The following is an 18,172-nucleotide window of genomic DNA, read 5'->3' as shown; positions in this document are numbered from 1 at the left end:
TATAGGAGTCTAAGGGGTCATAACATAACCAAAGCCGACATAACAATAATAATGTAAGGGCACAATAATAACAATAGTGGGCTTCTATGGGGCACATTAGTAACAATATGGGAACTACATGGGTACATCAATATAATAAGTGGGTTGTACTAATAACAATAAGGGGTTACACTAGTAGTATAGGGGCCTAACATGCCCCTCTCCTTCAAAAAGCGTTGTCCTCAACGCTTGAGTAGTTCTTGATGCTTCTGTATAAAATTCTTGTCCTCCCATGTGGAATCTTCAGCGGGTATGTTCTTCCACTTGATGAGATACTCTGAAATTGATCGATTTCGTAGCTGTCGGGTTCTTGTTTCTGTGACTGCTCCAGGTTCCAATATGATTTTTCCTTCCTTTTCAATATCTGGCAATATTGTTTGAATTGGGATATTTTGAAAGTTTTGAATAAGTGGCCATACTTCTTTGTCCTTCTTCCATTCATTCCTTGCTTCGTTTATCCAATCTGGTTGGATAATAGAAATAGCACAAAACAGTGCTTCCACATCCTCATCCTTGAAGAGTCTTCCCATTCGGTAAGGTCGCCATTTTTTAAGTGCATGTAGTATTGCCAACGTTTCCTTCTCATAAATAGCTTGCTTTAGATGTAGCAGTAAAAATACCCAATCGCCTATATCAAAACATTTTTCACTATGATGTTGATCTACCTATTGTTTCATTTGATTTTGCACCGAAGTGGCACTATCCTTTAAAAGTTGGAGAACTTGTTGTTGATGCTCGATGTGATCTTTCACTGCTTGAACCTTTTTCTTCTTGATATGTCCTTCTATCTTTAGATTTTGAGGAGTGGTAATTTCTTCCAATCCTTTACAAGATATGGTCAGATTCATTTCTTGACGCTCGATGTGATATTTCACTTCTTGAACATTTTTCTTGTTGATATGTCCTTCTGTCTCGCTAGTTTGAGGAGTGGTAATTCCGACCAGTGAATTACAAGATATGGTTGGATTCATTTCTTCTTTCTTGATGTGATCTTTCACTTCTTGCACCTTTTTCTTCTTGATATTTCCTTCTATCTTGAGAGTTTGAGGAGTGGTCATTCTTGCCAATAGTTTACAAGATATGTTTTGATTCATTTCTTCTTTCTTTAGGGTCGGGTCCTGGCATATATCCTCTTCTTTTGATGTTTCTTGATCCTTTTCTTCCTCCTCTTCATACTCTATGTAAAATAATTTCTTCTCAGCACACTTATGACCTTTAGTGCATTTACTATCACAATTGTAACAAAGCCCTTTTTCTCTTTTTTCTTCCAATTGTTGTGGTGTAACCCTTGTAGGTTGTGGAAGGCTAGGAGGAACAACACATCCATCTTTATAGTTGTGAGGGGTAGACTTCCTTGTTTCCATAATTTTACTTTCAAATATGTCACAAAGCCCTTTTACTCTTTCCAATTGTTGTGGTGTTGCTCTAAAGGAGTTGTTTCTCTTTGTATCCTCATAATGTGCTATCATTTCCTCCGTGAGAATTGACCACGTAACAAGTTTTTTACGAGAACAAAGCCCTTTATACCATAAAAATTGATCTGGTTCTAAATATGAAGATGCAATACATACCTTTTGTAATAGTGGTACACCATGTAGATCAAAATATTGCTCCATCTAAAGTATCCAATTTACTGGATCCTTGCCATCAAACTTCCTCATCTTGATTTTTCTTGATTTTAGGACCTCAAACTTGAAACGACTGTAACTCTGTACTTGCGGATATTTAAGTTCTAAAATTGCTACCTGTAGTAGCCCTCTGTGTCCTCTTTCCAATGCCACCAGTCTGATTCAAATTGGATTCCCCAAAAAAGAGTTATGCACAATCTCCCAAGATGACCTGATTATAGACCTTTCCATAAGAGTGAACTTGTATGAAGTGCCACGTGTCAATTTTTCGACCTATGGATCTGAAAAATGCATACAAGAAACTACAGTCTGTCCTCTTTCTGTACCTTCTTACAAAATTTCAATCCAATGCTCAGAGAGAAAGTTATGACTATTTTCCCCAGGTCACCTGTTTTGAATGTAATTAAGGAGTCTGCAAAAAGACCAACTTCCTCAGATCATATCTCCGCAAATATTGCGCAAAATTCTCGGAAATTCGGACCCAAGGTTCACCACGATTTCTTCTCAAATGGGTTTTTTTTGCGACTTCTGAAACGTCACAGAAAAAATTTATAGCGAAAATGCTACGATGACCTGTTTGGAGCAGCGAAACCCTAGAATCCAAAGCTCTGATACCAAATGTTATGAAACCAGCTCAAGAAAAGATAGAAAAGATAGATCAACACCTTAGAATTTAGCCTCTTTGAGGTGGCAACCTCCTTTAAATTACATAAATGAACAATTCTTGGATGATACAAATTAAAAGACCTCCTTTCTATATATAGGAGTCTAAGGGGTCATAACATAACCAGAGCCGACATAACAATAATAATGTAAGGGCACAATAATAACAATAGTGGGCTTCTATGGGGCACATTAGTAACAATATGGGCACTATATGGGTACATCAATATAATAAGTGGGTTGTACTAATAACAAGAAGGGGTTACACTAGTAGTATAGGGGCCTAACAGAATCGATACCTTACCAACATATCAAATCGAAAGGATAAGAACCTAGCCATTATCTCTAAGACTTCAGGTTCAATGGAGGAAATGACATTTCCTAAGGAAAGGAATTACAATGTACCTTAAATTTTTATAGAGGAACCTCACAATTATGGGCATGAGGAGGACGGAGATTGTAGCCCCATTCCAGCCAGAAGATATTGAAGATACTAGTATTGAAGAATTTCCCACAACCTTCGAGGTCAACATCAGAAGTGGAAAATCTAGGAAAGTTAAGCATAATAAAGGTAAGGCTGTAAACCCTAAGCCTTTTCAGTTCTATAGTCCCAGTTATCAGGCTTTAGTAAGAAAAAGACAATTTTAAAGAATGAGAAACTTAAAGCTAAATTGAAACGACATAGGCCTAAGTTAAAAAGTTTGGAGTCCTTACTCCATGTTATAGATGGAGAGGTATATTCCTCATCCAGAGCTAAGACATTCTCTAAAGGATACACCGATGAAGCCCAACATGTTATCAACGTCATTCTAGATGAAATTTTTTACCAATACTTATTTCTTTCTTCAATAGAAAGTTTATATTCCACAATGTCATATGAAGGATGACTTGTTTGACTTAGGAATCATTGATAAATATAGCCATAGACAGGTGATAAAAAAATTAAAACAATGATGGTTTTCAATGTATATAAGGTAAGAGGAAAAATGGAAGAATCAAATTTCTATGTGGAAATACTTGTACCAGAAAGAACAAAGGTTGAAAGAAGTAGCTTGTGATATCGGTGCACAGATTTCTACCTGCCGAGTGCCATCAAGGGTTTACCCTATTTTCTTACATGATTTAGGGGCCTCTTTATAATTAAGAAAAATCAGGGATAGTTAACCTTATTGGATAAATCAACTTGAAACCTGATTGAAGTATACCACAATTCAGACACATAAGACCTAAAATTGCTTTGTGAATTATACTTATTTAACTTCGTGCTTCCAGATAACTCTCGTTAGAATCCCAACCCTTTTGTTGGGGATATCTAACTCTAAGCTTTTATGTCCTCTATCACCAACTTGGTTAAGTGGAAAATATCTTTAGACTTCTATGGAAGACAAAACTGGAGGCTCGATTATTGGTGCGAGAAGAGTATCCATTGACTAGTCTTGTTGTCAATGACTTGGAAAGGTTGAGGGAAGACCTTAGTGATTTTTATACTATCAGGCACAATTAGTGTTATGTTGCTACAAATTATCATGAATTGGAACATACCCATTCTTTGGAGGTTCTCATGGTGGCTCAAGATATTTGGGAAGGGTTACTAACACTCCTACTATATAGGCATCCCATGTGGTACCTTTATTTCAACTTAACCATTAATTGGGAGACATTATACACCTATTCTCTACTCAAGCATGGTTCAAGGTTGATAGGAATTTTTTTTCATTATCCACTTCTTTGGTGTCCCACTAGATTCTATAGATCCCTAAACCAATGGGAAGAGGAAGAAGAACACTCCATTTGGTTAGAAATGGATAGGACTTTAGGATATTACCATACAAGAGAATTTGGTCACCCAACTTATAATTGGGGTGACATCCACGCTAGACTCCTTGAGAGAGAGTAGGTTTCGAGGGGACATTAAACCAATTTGGTTGCGAAAGCTGACGAGTCCCTCATTTGGCAAACTTTTTTCTCATTAAACAATCATTTTTTACTATATATCCTTCATCTTCTAGTACTGATCACTTATAAACTTTCATTACTCATGCCTATAGGTATACACATATGTATTTTCTTTCCTTTGCTTTAACTAAAAATTGAAAGGTTGATAAGAATTATTTTGGTGTGTATCGCTTGGTAGAAATGAATATACAAATATATATACTATGGTTTGCATTATATATTAGGGTTTGAAATGAAGAAAGGTTTGGTGATTGAACAATATTTGAGATTCTTTTATGAATATAGGGTGGTTTTAGCCATATCCATCTCATCCATATGTCGATAAAGTAGCCTTTAGGATTTCGTTATAGTATGAGAGGACCACTACCTTGATCAAATTCATAAGCATTTTAGAACTGAGCATGGAAGTTGGGTGTACATGTTACGTAGTCACGGGAAGCAAGTTCATGAGGGAATTTGGATAGGACCAAGTTATACCTTGGTATCATAATATTCTGGCCTATTGGGCCAACCATCCATGCATATGAATTTTCTGTATGAAGAGTCTATTATAATTTTAATGGCTTGTTATTTTAAAGTGCACATGGAATCTTTGATACTTTGACCATATGCTTATTATCTCGATCAGTTGTGACCAAAATTCGTACTCAGGTCTAATTATTACACTTGCTCTTGAGAATCTACATGATTTTTGGGTCGGAGCACACACATTAAAGACCAAGAATAACAAAGTCTTGCTTGCACGATGTTGAGATCATTAGCTAGCTATTAGTTGAATTCGAGACCAGTAGCTAGCTATTAGTTTGCCAAATGAACCACTGCTATTACTTTTTTAATTTTAGCACTTATGATTTTTTTATAAATATGTGAAGCACTTTGAAGTGAAAAACACTAGAGATACTTTTTTATCTCAAGAGTTATCTCATTTTATTGTGTTTTTTCATATGAATTTGGAAGCTTAAGTCCTTTTCATGTGTTGAACAAGTAAGAGCGTAGAGTCATAGGCTGACCTTGAGCAGGGACCCAATCAAGTTATGGTTTTGTGGCAACGGTTTATTGTTAATCTATAAGTAGGTTTACATTGTCTTATTATGCTTCAAATTTAGTTGGTTTTCCTTTCAGTGAAGGTGTTGTTTATTTTCAAGTACTTTTGCTCTATTATTCTCAATCAAGTGTGGTTGTTGATTTATAAGTAAGTGTGATTTTTCCTTTTCAAGAATATCATTTGATCTAGTATTTTAGGGAGTTTGGGCAGTTTGTTGTATGAACATAAGCTGTAGAATCACATGCTGTAGAATTTCCTAAATTACACACATTGACATTGAGCTCACCCGTGTCACCCTTAGAGAAGATTGGTTGCTTGAAGTGCCACGTAGCTATGTTTTCTACTTTTTATAAGTTGATTCTCTCATTTGATCCGAAATTCACATGTACCTATTCGCTTAGGTCATCCAAATAAGTGAAGGCTTATCTCTTGTGCATACAACACAAAGAGCCTTGCAAGTTTACCAACTCTAGTTTGACAATTAAAATAGATTGTGTAACCAAAATTATTAAATATATAAGTACATATTCATGTTTATTGAACCTATATGCTATATTCTTGTTTATTGAACCTATATGCTTTATTGATGGCGAGTTGTTCCAACACCATCTAAACCAATACTAGTGACCTCATTAAAAAAATAAAAATTAATAAAGGAATAAATGCAATATCCACTCAATTAAGATTTCCACAATGCAAAATGTTGTTTACATGTATCTATATGAGTGCCTTTTGCATCGAAAGTATTTACCTTGGAATAAAATTTCAGTTGGAATTAAAATTACTCTGTTATTAAATAGATATACATTTTTCAACATTTTTGAATGATTCATATTTAAGATCCTTGCTATTTAGTCAACATAGTCACATTTTTTGGGATGACGTGAATGAAGTTGTCAAATCTCCCAAGGATATGATGAAAATCATCTTAAATATATAACTTTCTATTAATAATGTTCTCCTTAATCACTAACAACATAAATTACTCTAATTTAATCATTTTTTTGCAAAGTTGATATATTTAAAATTGTCTCCAAAAATATTATTTAATGTTTGGCTTCTACTTTAATTTTTTTGTAGAGCATTACCCATAAACAAACAGTTGTATAAACACATCTAAGAGGAAGAGGCAATTCCATCTAGAAGGTTATAAAAGGTAATGTTTCCAAGTTTAACCAATTTCAGGCCACACTTTCCTAACAACCATGAGAATTATACATGTATGGAACATGACTACCATGCTTCATTCTTCCTTGGGTTGAGACTTTGATGGTTGCCAAATGATGTGGGTCCTGTGGAGCTACTAGAGATCCTTGACCAATTTGAAAATAATAAAAATTGGGAAATTTCTTGCGAGAGTGAGTCAAGCCCATGCTTTTTGGCTCCTAGAAACCAAATGATAGTCTAAAGGAATATTGTTTTTCCCAGTGTAAAGGCTATTCATTTGGAACTCAACCCTTGAATGAGATTAGCCTAATTTATGATTCTTTGTGATGAGCTTTGTAGTGTAAATGCTATTTTCGGAAGCTATGATCGCAAATAAATGGGAATTTTTTAGTACTTTCTGAGACCACTTTGTGGAAATGGGTTTCCATAGTTAGTGTAAGGAGTTTGAGGTGTCACGTTTTTAACCTAGGAAACAATTTAAAGCAAGCCATAGCCTCAAATAAGGCTACTACCAACCTATATCCATCTTAACTCTGGGTCTATCAAGCGTCGAGAGGGATCAAATCTCTCGAGGTGCAAATCTCTTTTTTGAGTGGAAAACTTGAGGAAATGTTTGCACCTCGAGAGATTTGATCCCTCTCTGTGCTTGATAGATCTAAAGTTAAGATGGATCTAGGTTGGTTTCAGCTGTGTGTGTCCAAGGAAAATCTATCAAAGATATGATTAATTTTGTCAATAATATGTAAATACATCTAATATCAATAATATGTAAATATGTTAAATATGTCTGAGATTAATATGGTTATTTTAATTTTAAATTTTCTTAGTTACCTTAGTTTGTTGAGATGATAAATATTTTTAATAACTTTAATGATGAAAAATGATGAAATAAAATTTTTGAATGCAAAGTGACAATGTAATAATGTTGAATGATAGAAAATGTGAATAATAAGAATGTAGTCAATTACAAATAGTCTTCATTGTGATTAATCTCAAACTATTTTCTTCCACTATTATTATTGTCACCCTTGTTACTTTTGTCATCTTTTCATATCGATTATATGAAAAGGACAATTGAAATCGTAAACCATTTAAATCTTTAGCTCGAGCTGTTGTAGTAAACATCATACCTTGTCTCTCTTGCTCTCCAATATTAATAGGTTGAATTACTATAACACAAAAATCAATGTACATTGTCAATAATTTTTTGTTCTTACACTGAAATCAATGCACAATGTTAATCCAATCACTTTAAAATTAATGTACCATCATACATCCAATTACATTAAATCAGAAGTCAACATCTACACTGAAATCAATGCATCTAATGCAAGAAATCAAATAAGATTAGAAAACAATATTTACAATGAAATCAATGTATCTAAAGTAAGCAATCAAATAGGATTATAAATCAACAACTACACTCAAATAAATGCATCTAGTGCAAGTAAGAAAATAGGATTAGAAACCAACATCTACACTGAAATCAATGCATCTAGTGCAAGAAATCAAATAGGATTAGACATCACCATCTAGACTGAAATCAATGCATTTAGTGAAAACAATCAAATAGGATTAGGAATCATCTACATTGAAATCAATGCATCTAGTGAAAGAAATCAAATATTTTTATAAATCAACATCTACATTGAAATGAATGCATCTAGTGCAAGCAATCAAATAGGATTAGAAATCATCTATATTGAAATCAATTCATCTAGTGCAAGCAACCAAATAATATTAGAAATCACCATCTACATTCAAATCAATGCATCTAGTGCAAGAAATATTCTTCCCTCTCTGCCCCCTCCATATATATCTATATCTCCCTCCATCTATCCTTATTTTTCTCTCTATTTCACCCCCTAAACACACAATCTCTCACTCCATCTATATATATATATATATATATATATATATATATATCAATCTCTCCATCCCTCCGTCCCTCTCTCCATCTCTCTCTTATTCCCTCTCTTCACTTTCCATATATATCTCTGTCTCCTTTTGTCTCTCTATATCACCCCCAAAACATACACTTTCTTTATCCAATCTATCTATCCCCCCCCCCCCCTCCTCCTCTCCCTCTCTCTCTCCACCTTTCTCTCTCTATTTATTTATTCATACCTCCCTCTCTCCCCCTCCAACTCCATCTCTCTTTTTCTCTCCCTCTCTCCACTATCTCACATCCTCTCTCTCTTCCTTCCTCTCTATCCCCCCCCTCTCTCTCTCTCTCTCCACCCTCCAACTATGTTACTATATCCCTCCCTGTCTCCTTCTCTCCCCCAAAATCTCCATCTCTCCTTCATTGTCTTTTTATCTCACCCCCAAACAGACTCCCTCTCTCTTCATCTCTCCTTCTTTGTCTCTTTATCTCACCCCCAAACATACACTCCCTCTCTCCATCTCTCCCTTGTCACTCCCTCTCTCTCTCTCTCCCCTTCTCACTCTATGTCTTTCGTCTTCCCTACCTCTCTCCCCCTCCAACTACATCTCTCTATACCTCCCTCTATCCTCCTCTCTCCTTCCCTCTCTCCTCTCTATCAAGTCCCCTCTCTCCCTTTCTCTCCTACCTCCCTCACTCTTCCCCCATCACACACACTCTCTCTTTACCCTCCAATCCTATATCTTCCCCCATCACTCTCCTCCTCTCTCTCGTCCTTCCTCTCTCTCCCTTTCTATCCTACCTCCCTCTCTCTTCCCCCATCACTCTCACTCTAACCTCCAATCCACTCTCTCTCTCTCCCCTCTAATCCTCTCTCTTCCAACATCTCTCTCTCTCTCTCTCTCTCCCCTCTAATCCTCTCTCTTCCACCATCTCTCTCTCTCTCTCTCTCTCCAAGTATGTTACAATATCCATCCCTATCTCCTTCTCTCCCCCCTTCTCTCCATCTCTCCTTTGTCTCTTTATCTCATCCCTAAACATACACACTCTTTGTCACTCCCCCCCTCTCCACTTCTCACTCTCTATTTCTTTCCTCTTCGCTCCCTCTCCCCCCTTCCAACTCCATCTCTCTATCCCTCCTTCTCTACTCCTCTCTCTCATCCTTCCTCTCCTACCTCCCTCTCTCTTCCCCTATCTCTCTCTCTCTCTCTTTGCCCTCCAATCCTCTCACTGTCTCCCTCTCTCTCTCCCCTCTCCATCTTTGTGTCACCTTCTCCCTCTCTTACCCTTCTCTACCTCTCTCACTTCTCTCCCTCTCTCTCTCTTCATTCCTCCTCTCCCCTCTCCTTCAGTTTATCTCCATCTCTCCCTTGTCACTCCCCATATCTCTCCACCTCTACCATTCTATGTCTTTGTTCTTCCCTCCCATATATATCTCAAGTTAATATATATCATGAAATATTAATATATATTATACTAGAACAAATTTAATATTGTATTAATCCAAAGTTATTAAATTTAATAAATTAATAAATTAATATATTAATATGAATATTAGATTTAATAATTAGTATTAGGGTTAATAATATTTGTTTGCATGTTATTAGTAACAATTTGGCCCATGGTATTTGGGCCATAGGCTTCACCTAAATCAAACCTCTTTTTTTGAGTGTTCGAAAGTATAAAGAGGTTTATGGAGTTAATATAAAAAGAGGTTTTATTTATTTACCATAGCTCTGGTTTATTTATATTTATCATATCTCTTTTATTTACCATGGTATTTGGCCCATAGGCTTGGTATATAATTAGATGTTGATTTCTAATCCTATTTGATATATTTTTATTTATTTACCATACTTCCTTATACCTCTTTTATATTTATTTATTTACCATGCCTCTTTTATAAATATAGTATTTGGCTCATGGTATAAATAATAATTTGTCCCATGGTATTTTACCCATAGGCTTCATGTAAATAAAACCCCTTTTTTGGGTTTTTGTAAATATAAAGAGGTCTTTATAGAGTTTTTGTAAATATAAAGAGGTTTATGGAGTAGATATAAAAAGAGGTTTTATTTATTTACCATACCTCTAGTTTATTTATATTTTTATTTAATTATCATACCTCTGGAGTAAGTATAAAAAGAAGTTTTATTTATTTACCATACCTCTTTTTTGAGTGTTGGTAAACCTCCTTACATTTTAAATTTATATTGTGTTTATACATAATAATAATTTGATTGATTTATAAATAGGGCCGACATTAGATTAAAAATGTTAAATGTTAAATGTTAAACATTACATGTTTACGATTTTATGTGAGATCTACCCCCATACTGGGCTCATGTGCTTACGTGAGATCTACTCCCATACTAGGCTATAGAGCGCCTCTCAGCGCAATAAGTACATTAGAATTTAGAGGATCCCATATCCCACCTCTTCAATGCCACCAAACCATTTTTTGTATAAGTGAGGCAAAGAAAAAAATAGAAGCCACATGTAATAATCACACATCACACACAAACACATCAAAACAAAGTCATATTAAAATAAAAACGAACATTGATTCAGCGAGAATTTTAAAGTTTAAACACATTCACATTGTAGCTAGGCCTTAATGAAAAGTTCATTCAAGTCCTAAGAAATACATTTATAATTGAGGTTAACAAGGACTTACCCAATACTAGTAAGGATGGATAACAATTTACTTCTTCGATGGAATTATAGTAAAAAGAAAGACATAAGGCCATGCTAAAACACCTCAATGACCTCCTCTTAGACCTATATAGTGCCTTCAATGATAGGAATGTCTAATATATGTAGAGATGTGTCATACATGGAAAGATACATGTCCGATCTTAATGAAAATTACAAATTAATTAATTGACTATTATATCTTAGTTGATATAATTAAATATCAATTACCACTTGTTGAACCTATGGACCCACATCTTTACCATATGAATATCCTATTACAAGCTCGACATGCATGTGAAATTTGAGATAATTCTCACTCAATGGACAAAAGAGTTGATCACAATGGATGCATAATTTATGAATGTAGATCTATTTGATGAAATGTTTTGGTAACACCCTCCATACAATGATAAGTCTCTACCCCTCTAAACCCATTCCTTATTTTCCTGAATTTTACTAATTGAAGGGAAGTGTTATCACCCTCCATCATGGTGATATTCTCAGTCATAGCATGTGGGGGTTCTACTATTTCTTATCCATTCATTTAAATCCACCTACCCCTACCCTAAACACTCAAATTTGATATGAAAGTCTCTTAATTCTCAATACAGTTATAATTGTCATGCACTAAGAATCGTCCTTGCATCTCAGTAAGCCGTGTCCCTCAATATAAAAGAGAACTAGTTAGGATTGAATGTGGGAAAGTAACAATGAATACATAGAACCAAATCATATGTAGTGTTTCCATCTCATTCTTACCCAAGTGGCTACTGGGACATCCTACTATGTTTTCTTAACACCCTAGGGTTTATATATATATATATATATATATATCTATAAACCCTAGGGTAGATATATATATATATATATATATATATATATATATATATATCTATATATCTACCCTAGGGTTTATAGATAGATATATATATATATATATATATATATATATATATATATATATATATATCGATATATATATTCAAATGTGATATTTTATGGAAGGAATAATCTCTATAGATAAAGTGGGGTATATCAATTAGGGGTTTCCAAAGTACTTTTGTTTGAGGCCACCATGGCTGAGAAAGAACTTGAGCAAGAGGATGAGCAACTACAAGTATATAAAAGAAAATTTAGGTGTATCTTAATGATTTTTGTTTCACATGTTTTCCATGATCCTTTACTCCAACTTGGTACTTTATGTGAATAGATTTATTGGAAACATTAGGTTCCATTAGGTTCCTAGTTTGGTATACATGCTTGGTGCGAATTTTCCATAAGGTCAGTTGTATTTTCCATATTCATTTAATATTGAATTAATTGTAATGTTTTTGCATGACATTTGGATTTTGATATGCAAGTATGATTTATTTCAAGTGGTATTATGGATTATATACATAATATACTACTAGGAATGCTTGTAATATACATAATATGAATGTTTTGTGAAAGTAACAACACAATATAGGATTTTTCTTATCACAAGGAAGAAAAAATTATGCATTTAAACTGTTTTTCAGCTTGCAAAAATTAACCTATTTGTGGGTCTCCACCCTTTCCAAACCTCACTTGTACGGAAAATTGTAATGACCAGTAATGTTACCAAGGAAACTAAGCCTTGACATATTAATTTTATTTTTTCTTGATAATTTCTAAGGATAGAAACTTTATATTATGTTTGGAAGCCTTGAGATTTGTAACTTTGCCATTTTTAATTATGCCTCTCTAGAATTGAGCTTTAATTTTTATTTTCAAAGACATGTTATACATTCTTGCCTTATGCTATTTTGTGAGAAAGAAAACAAAGTGTAGTGGGATATTAAGCATTTGGTGGAACACCTAGAACTGTATTAGGTTTCAACTCCTTATACAAGAACCAGAGAGTCCCCACCTTAACCATACTAAGTTGGACATGAAAGAGTTCAATGCAGAGCAAATAATGGGGGTAGGATTCAATCTAATAATAAATATCACTAAGGAACAAGCATTTAATAGTTGGGAACTATTTCAAACAACCAAAATTCTAGACTAAGAGTGCTTTGCAATATAAACATGAATAAATTTAAAATATTTAGTTCCCTGTACATGCTATTTAAAAATGATGTAGAGGGAAATTATATTTTCATCCTTAAATGAAAGGCCACATTTAAATTTCTTAAGATTATAAATAGATAACTAGTCAAGAAGATCACTTAAACAAATGCACATCAAATTCCCAGTCTAGACGCTCATAAATGCAATGTAAATGCATGTAAAGATTCACATTTCCATGCAATCTATTTTTTTGCTTTATTTTTTATATATGGTTGATACAATTAGAGTGGATTCGTTTGTCACACCTAGGGTAATGAGTATCTTAGTCCTCTCCTAATTTTATCTACTAGTTGGCCTAGTAGTTGTTGAACCAATGGAGGACTGATTCATAGCCACCTTCTTATGAATGAACCCGTTGAAACCCAAATTCCACTAGTTTACTCAATAGTTTAAGTTACATACCTTATTTATGATCTAGTGGTAGATCAAATTACATATTGTTTAGTTCGTGGTGTAGATTCATAATGAATAAAGGCATAAACAGTATAGGAAAGAAATAAATAACAAAGGAAAAATAAGGCAAAGTATCTTTGTAAAGGGTTTGAATACTTGAACATTGAATTCATTCCCAAGTTTCTAGTCCAATTGATCATGTCCCTAAACTCCTTTTAGTTGAGTGCTGGGAATTTAACCATTAAATTTTGATACCATTTAACAATTTTTTTGCGTGAAAATCATCATGATATTAACTCCTAAGTACATTAATTTATTTATAACGCTGAGTTTACCTCCTTGGTACATTAATTTATTTATATTACTGAGTTTACCTTTATGCAAGTTGCAGCAGTGAAGGTGGTTCAAGGGGTAAAGTAACAAGGAAGTTTTGGAAGTGAGCTAAAAAGATTGTGGGATAGAAAAAACATATGATCTGAAATCTTATCTTATATTACCTTAAGTTTTGTAACAAAAAATAATACATTGTATTGTTATTTCAATGTTTAGCTTATGATAAGATATGTAACCAAAAATAATATATTGGGAGGCATGAAGCCTCCAATAAGACTCCAAATGTTACCAAACCAATAAGAACCAACATGATCGATATATAAGTCAAAGTTATTGTTTTCTATGTTAAACATTGGGAAACTAAAAAGAAGTTAGTCAAAGAACAATTCAATAAACAATTAATGATTAATCAATCACTATAGTCCCTGCACAACCTTCAATTGATATTAATAAGAAAATATTATCAACATTTTCTAACATTTTTTTCCTTGAGAAAAAAACTATATCTGAGTAAAAATATACATTATGATGGCCTCGATGGCTTGTTCTTCAAAAACCTGTCCTTTAAAGGATCATAATAGTAAAAAAACAAAATAAAAACTAATAATGTTGTACATTGACATTAGTCTTCATTCCATAAGTCTATGAACATATCCTCCAAGGCATATTCATCCCAAAATTCCACGATATTTATTCTTCCATGCTAACCCAAAATAGATTCCTTAGATAATCGATCAACTACCATGTTTAACTCTTCGTAGATATGTTTGCATTCATACCATTTTAGCTTCCCAGTTTCATTTTTAAATGGGGAGCCACTAATCCAACACGATTGCAAATCCATTCAACAACTAGCTTGGAGTCCCCCATAACACACAATTTTCACCTTATAAAACATTCCAACGTATAAGAGTTCCTATAAAGCTGAGAATTGCACTTTGGCATTGGTACCCCTACCCAGTGAGAATCTAATATGCATAAAATGGTGCTTAGTTAAAAATAAAACTATGTTCGCACCACATATTGGGGGAAAACCCTATCTCTCCACATCAAGGAAGCCCAACATGACTTTCTCAAGCAGAGTGGGCATGATTGGAATTTGATTTATTTCCACTTAAAAGTTGTTCTAAAAGATTTACAATGAGAGTCAATTAGCCCCATCACCCCTTTGGTTAGTGATCCGTAAATTTCCATGGATACACTGGATAGTTCATCACAACATATCTGATAATAATATATATAAATTTTAATTTTTTACACAATTACAGTTTTATTAAACTTCAAGATCTATAAATTTAACTGTAATTAGTGCATGCACGTGAATGGAAATTATGCCGAAAAATAGAGAATGAAAATATGCTCACACACACACATAAAACACAAAATATTCTTTGTGAAACCCTTTCGGGAGAAAACCCAGCTGGAAGGTGAAGTCACTTCACTCTCTTTCTCTATCTAGAAATATGACTGCAGGTACAAAGAAGTAATGCATGTGGCCCGTGAGCTGCTACAGTGCACAAATCGTATCTTTATGCTCTAACTCCTATCTCTCCTGGGTATCTTTGGTCAACTATGGAACAAAATGCACTCAAAAGAATGGAATGCCTCTTCCTCCTAGTGGCCTGATTATAACGCAGACTGATAGCCTACTAGTGGTTAAGTTTGACTACATCAAATCTTAACTAGAGTTACAATATAGACTATTCTAGAGTCTTTTACATCATAAACACGTGGCTAGCCCCTTTTCCATGAATAATGGGGGCTGACACGACATCCTCTTGAATTATAGGTGTGAAAACAAGAAGGTCAACTTTTGAGTGGCATAAATTTTGCATACAGACTCTAATTGATTCACTTCTTGCACCGTTGGAAATATCCCTGTGTGTAGAATATCATGAAAAGATGTGGCGTTAGAGAAGCAATTTTTTACCCCCAAAAAATGTCATTTTATGCCTCAAAACCCTCTCAAAAGGTTTCAGACCCCATTTCGCCAAACTGGGTCCTGTCAGTAAAAATGATCCCATGAGATGATTCCTCCACTTTTTCCACTTTAAATGCATCAAGATGAATGACATCAAATATAATGATCCAATCCAGATCAGTGAGGATCATCTTATCCACAATGATAACCATGTTTTGAGTGGACCAAATCAAATGCACAAATAACAATGGAAAAAGAAAAATTCCATTGATATATTTATCATCAACCCAATTATGGCCACAATCAAACAGAGAGTCCCTATCCCAAGAAGAAGAAACAAGAGAATAGGAGGATTTAGTGAGGGTACAAACCTAAACCGCAAAGGGATAAATAATGGACATGTGATAAATAGACTTCGTCTCTGATTGGCATAATGAGAATATATTTGGCCCAATCCATCCCCTGTTCAAACCATTACCCCATGTAAGAAGTTATTGCTAAGGGCCAACCATAGAGAAACATTACACTTTAAAGGACCATTATGCTTCCACAAAAACTTCCATCCCAATAAGACTCTCTAGAAAAAAAGCTTTAATCTATGCTTAATATCCCAATTTAGAAGAGAATTGACTAGTGGAAGGATTCTTGGTCCATATAAGGTAATCCTCATCCTCATATAAGAGTTAAATAATCAAGGACCACATATATATGTCATTTTTGTGCTTCTTCATTTGTTAGGTCTAAGACTGCAACAAATTTCCGCCCATTCCAACCCCACTCCTGAGGAGATTAAAATCGAGCATCATCTAGAGAGTAAACACCTGAAAAATTAAAAGTTGTAGTGGTAATTTTAGATCGTCTATATAAATCTCCAGAACGAACCCATGGGTCCTTGCTGATTCTAATATTCTTTCCACCGCCCCACATTCGAAGAATCCAATTTCCAATGATAGGAAAATCATTGGAGATATAATTCCACACAATAAAGGAGTTAGTTATAGATTTCCTAGGGCCCCTAAACCAATCAGTTACATTCTTCTTGGCAAAGTAATTGTCTCTCCTCACTTTCCCGCAAAGCGATCAATTATTTAAATGCCACCATAGACTCTTGGTCGTTAGAGATTTAGAAAAGAGATATGGTTTCTTTAGACCCAAACCACCAAAGGGATTAGGTTTTGAAATATTAGTCTACGTAAATAATGGAAAACATATTGATGATTGACCTCCATCCTATAAGAATTTAAAGCCCATCTTAAACATTTTATTCATAATACCTTTAGGGAAAACCCCTATCAAAGTCTACTAGATTGGTGTGCTCCTAAACATGGACTTTAACAAAATCAACTGACCACCGACACCTATCAGAAAGAAATTCTTGGCCCAAATGGATATTTTGGCCTCTACTTTTTTATCATCCATTGCTAATTAGCCACTTTATATGCATTTGGATTCAAAAATAAATCCAAGTACTTAAATCCCTCCTGCAATTATTTTAATTGAAAAGAAAAATTGCTAACAATTGAATCCTTAGAAAATGTTGCCAAAGGATATCAATGACTTCTACTCATTGATCTTCAACCCTATGAAAAGTACAAACCTCAAAAAAATACTTTTCATAGCTAAAATATTAGGGGGATAACCATCCAAAAAAATAGGATGTCATCCACGAAGAGAAGGTGAGATATCTGCATATTGTTTGAAATGTTTACTCCTTTAAGAGCATTTGAGGCTATGATTTTTTTTATCATTTTAGTCAAAGCCTTTGCTACTAAAAAGGTCATACAAGGGGAATCCCTATATAATTCCCCTTGATTCTTTGGAAAAATGGGAAAGGTGCCCATTAATAAGGATGGAAAAGGAGACCAATGAAATGCATCCCATGATCCCTTTTATAGTTTTCAAGTTTATCCCTAATTGAATTAGAATTAACGTAATGTATGCCTGGCTCACATGATCATATGCCTTAGAGAGATCTATCTTCATGGTGATGGATGGAATGTTGTTACTTTATAGAATGTATAGTTTTTTGTGCTAGTGCCACCACATCATGAATCTGTTGATTTTGTAGGAATCCAAATTGTTTGTACGATAAAATGTCACTAGGGATCGACTTAAGTCTCATCAATATGACCTTGGAGATCAATTTATAGATCACATTACAACAGGAAATAGGGACAAAATCCCCAAAAGGCTGAGCCTCATTGTTTTTGGGAATAATGGAGGTGAATATCAAGTTCAGAGAGCCATGCACACATCCATTACATTGTAATTATCTAACCAATTTCAAGATATCATCTTTTCGTAAATCATAAAAATCCAAATAAAACTCAACAATGAATATATCCAACTTA

This window comes from Pinus tabuliformis, chromosome 4_2 (genome assembly GCF_031772625.1).
Source record: "Pinus tabuliformis cultivar Carrire ecotype Pingquan chromosome 4_2, CPIR1, whole genome shotgun sequence".
NCBI classification, from domain to species: domain Eukaryota; kingdom Viridiplantae; phylum Streptophyta; class Pinopsida; order Pinales; family Pinaceae; genus Pinus; species Pinus tabuliformis.
This window is presented reverse-complemented; position numbering follows the sequence as displayed.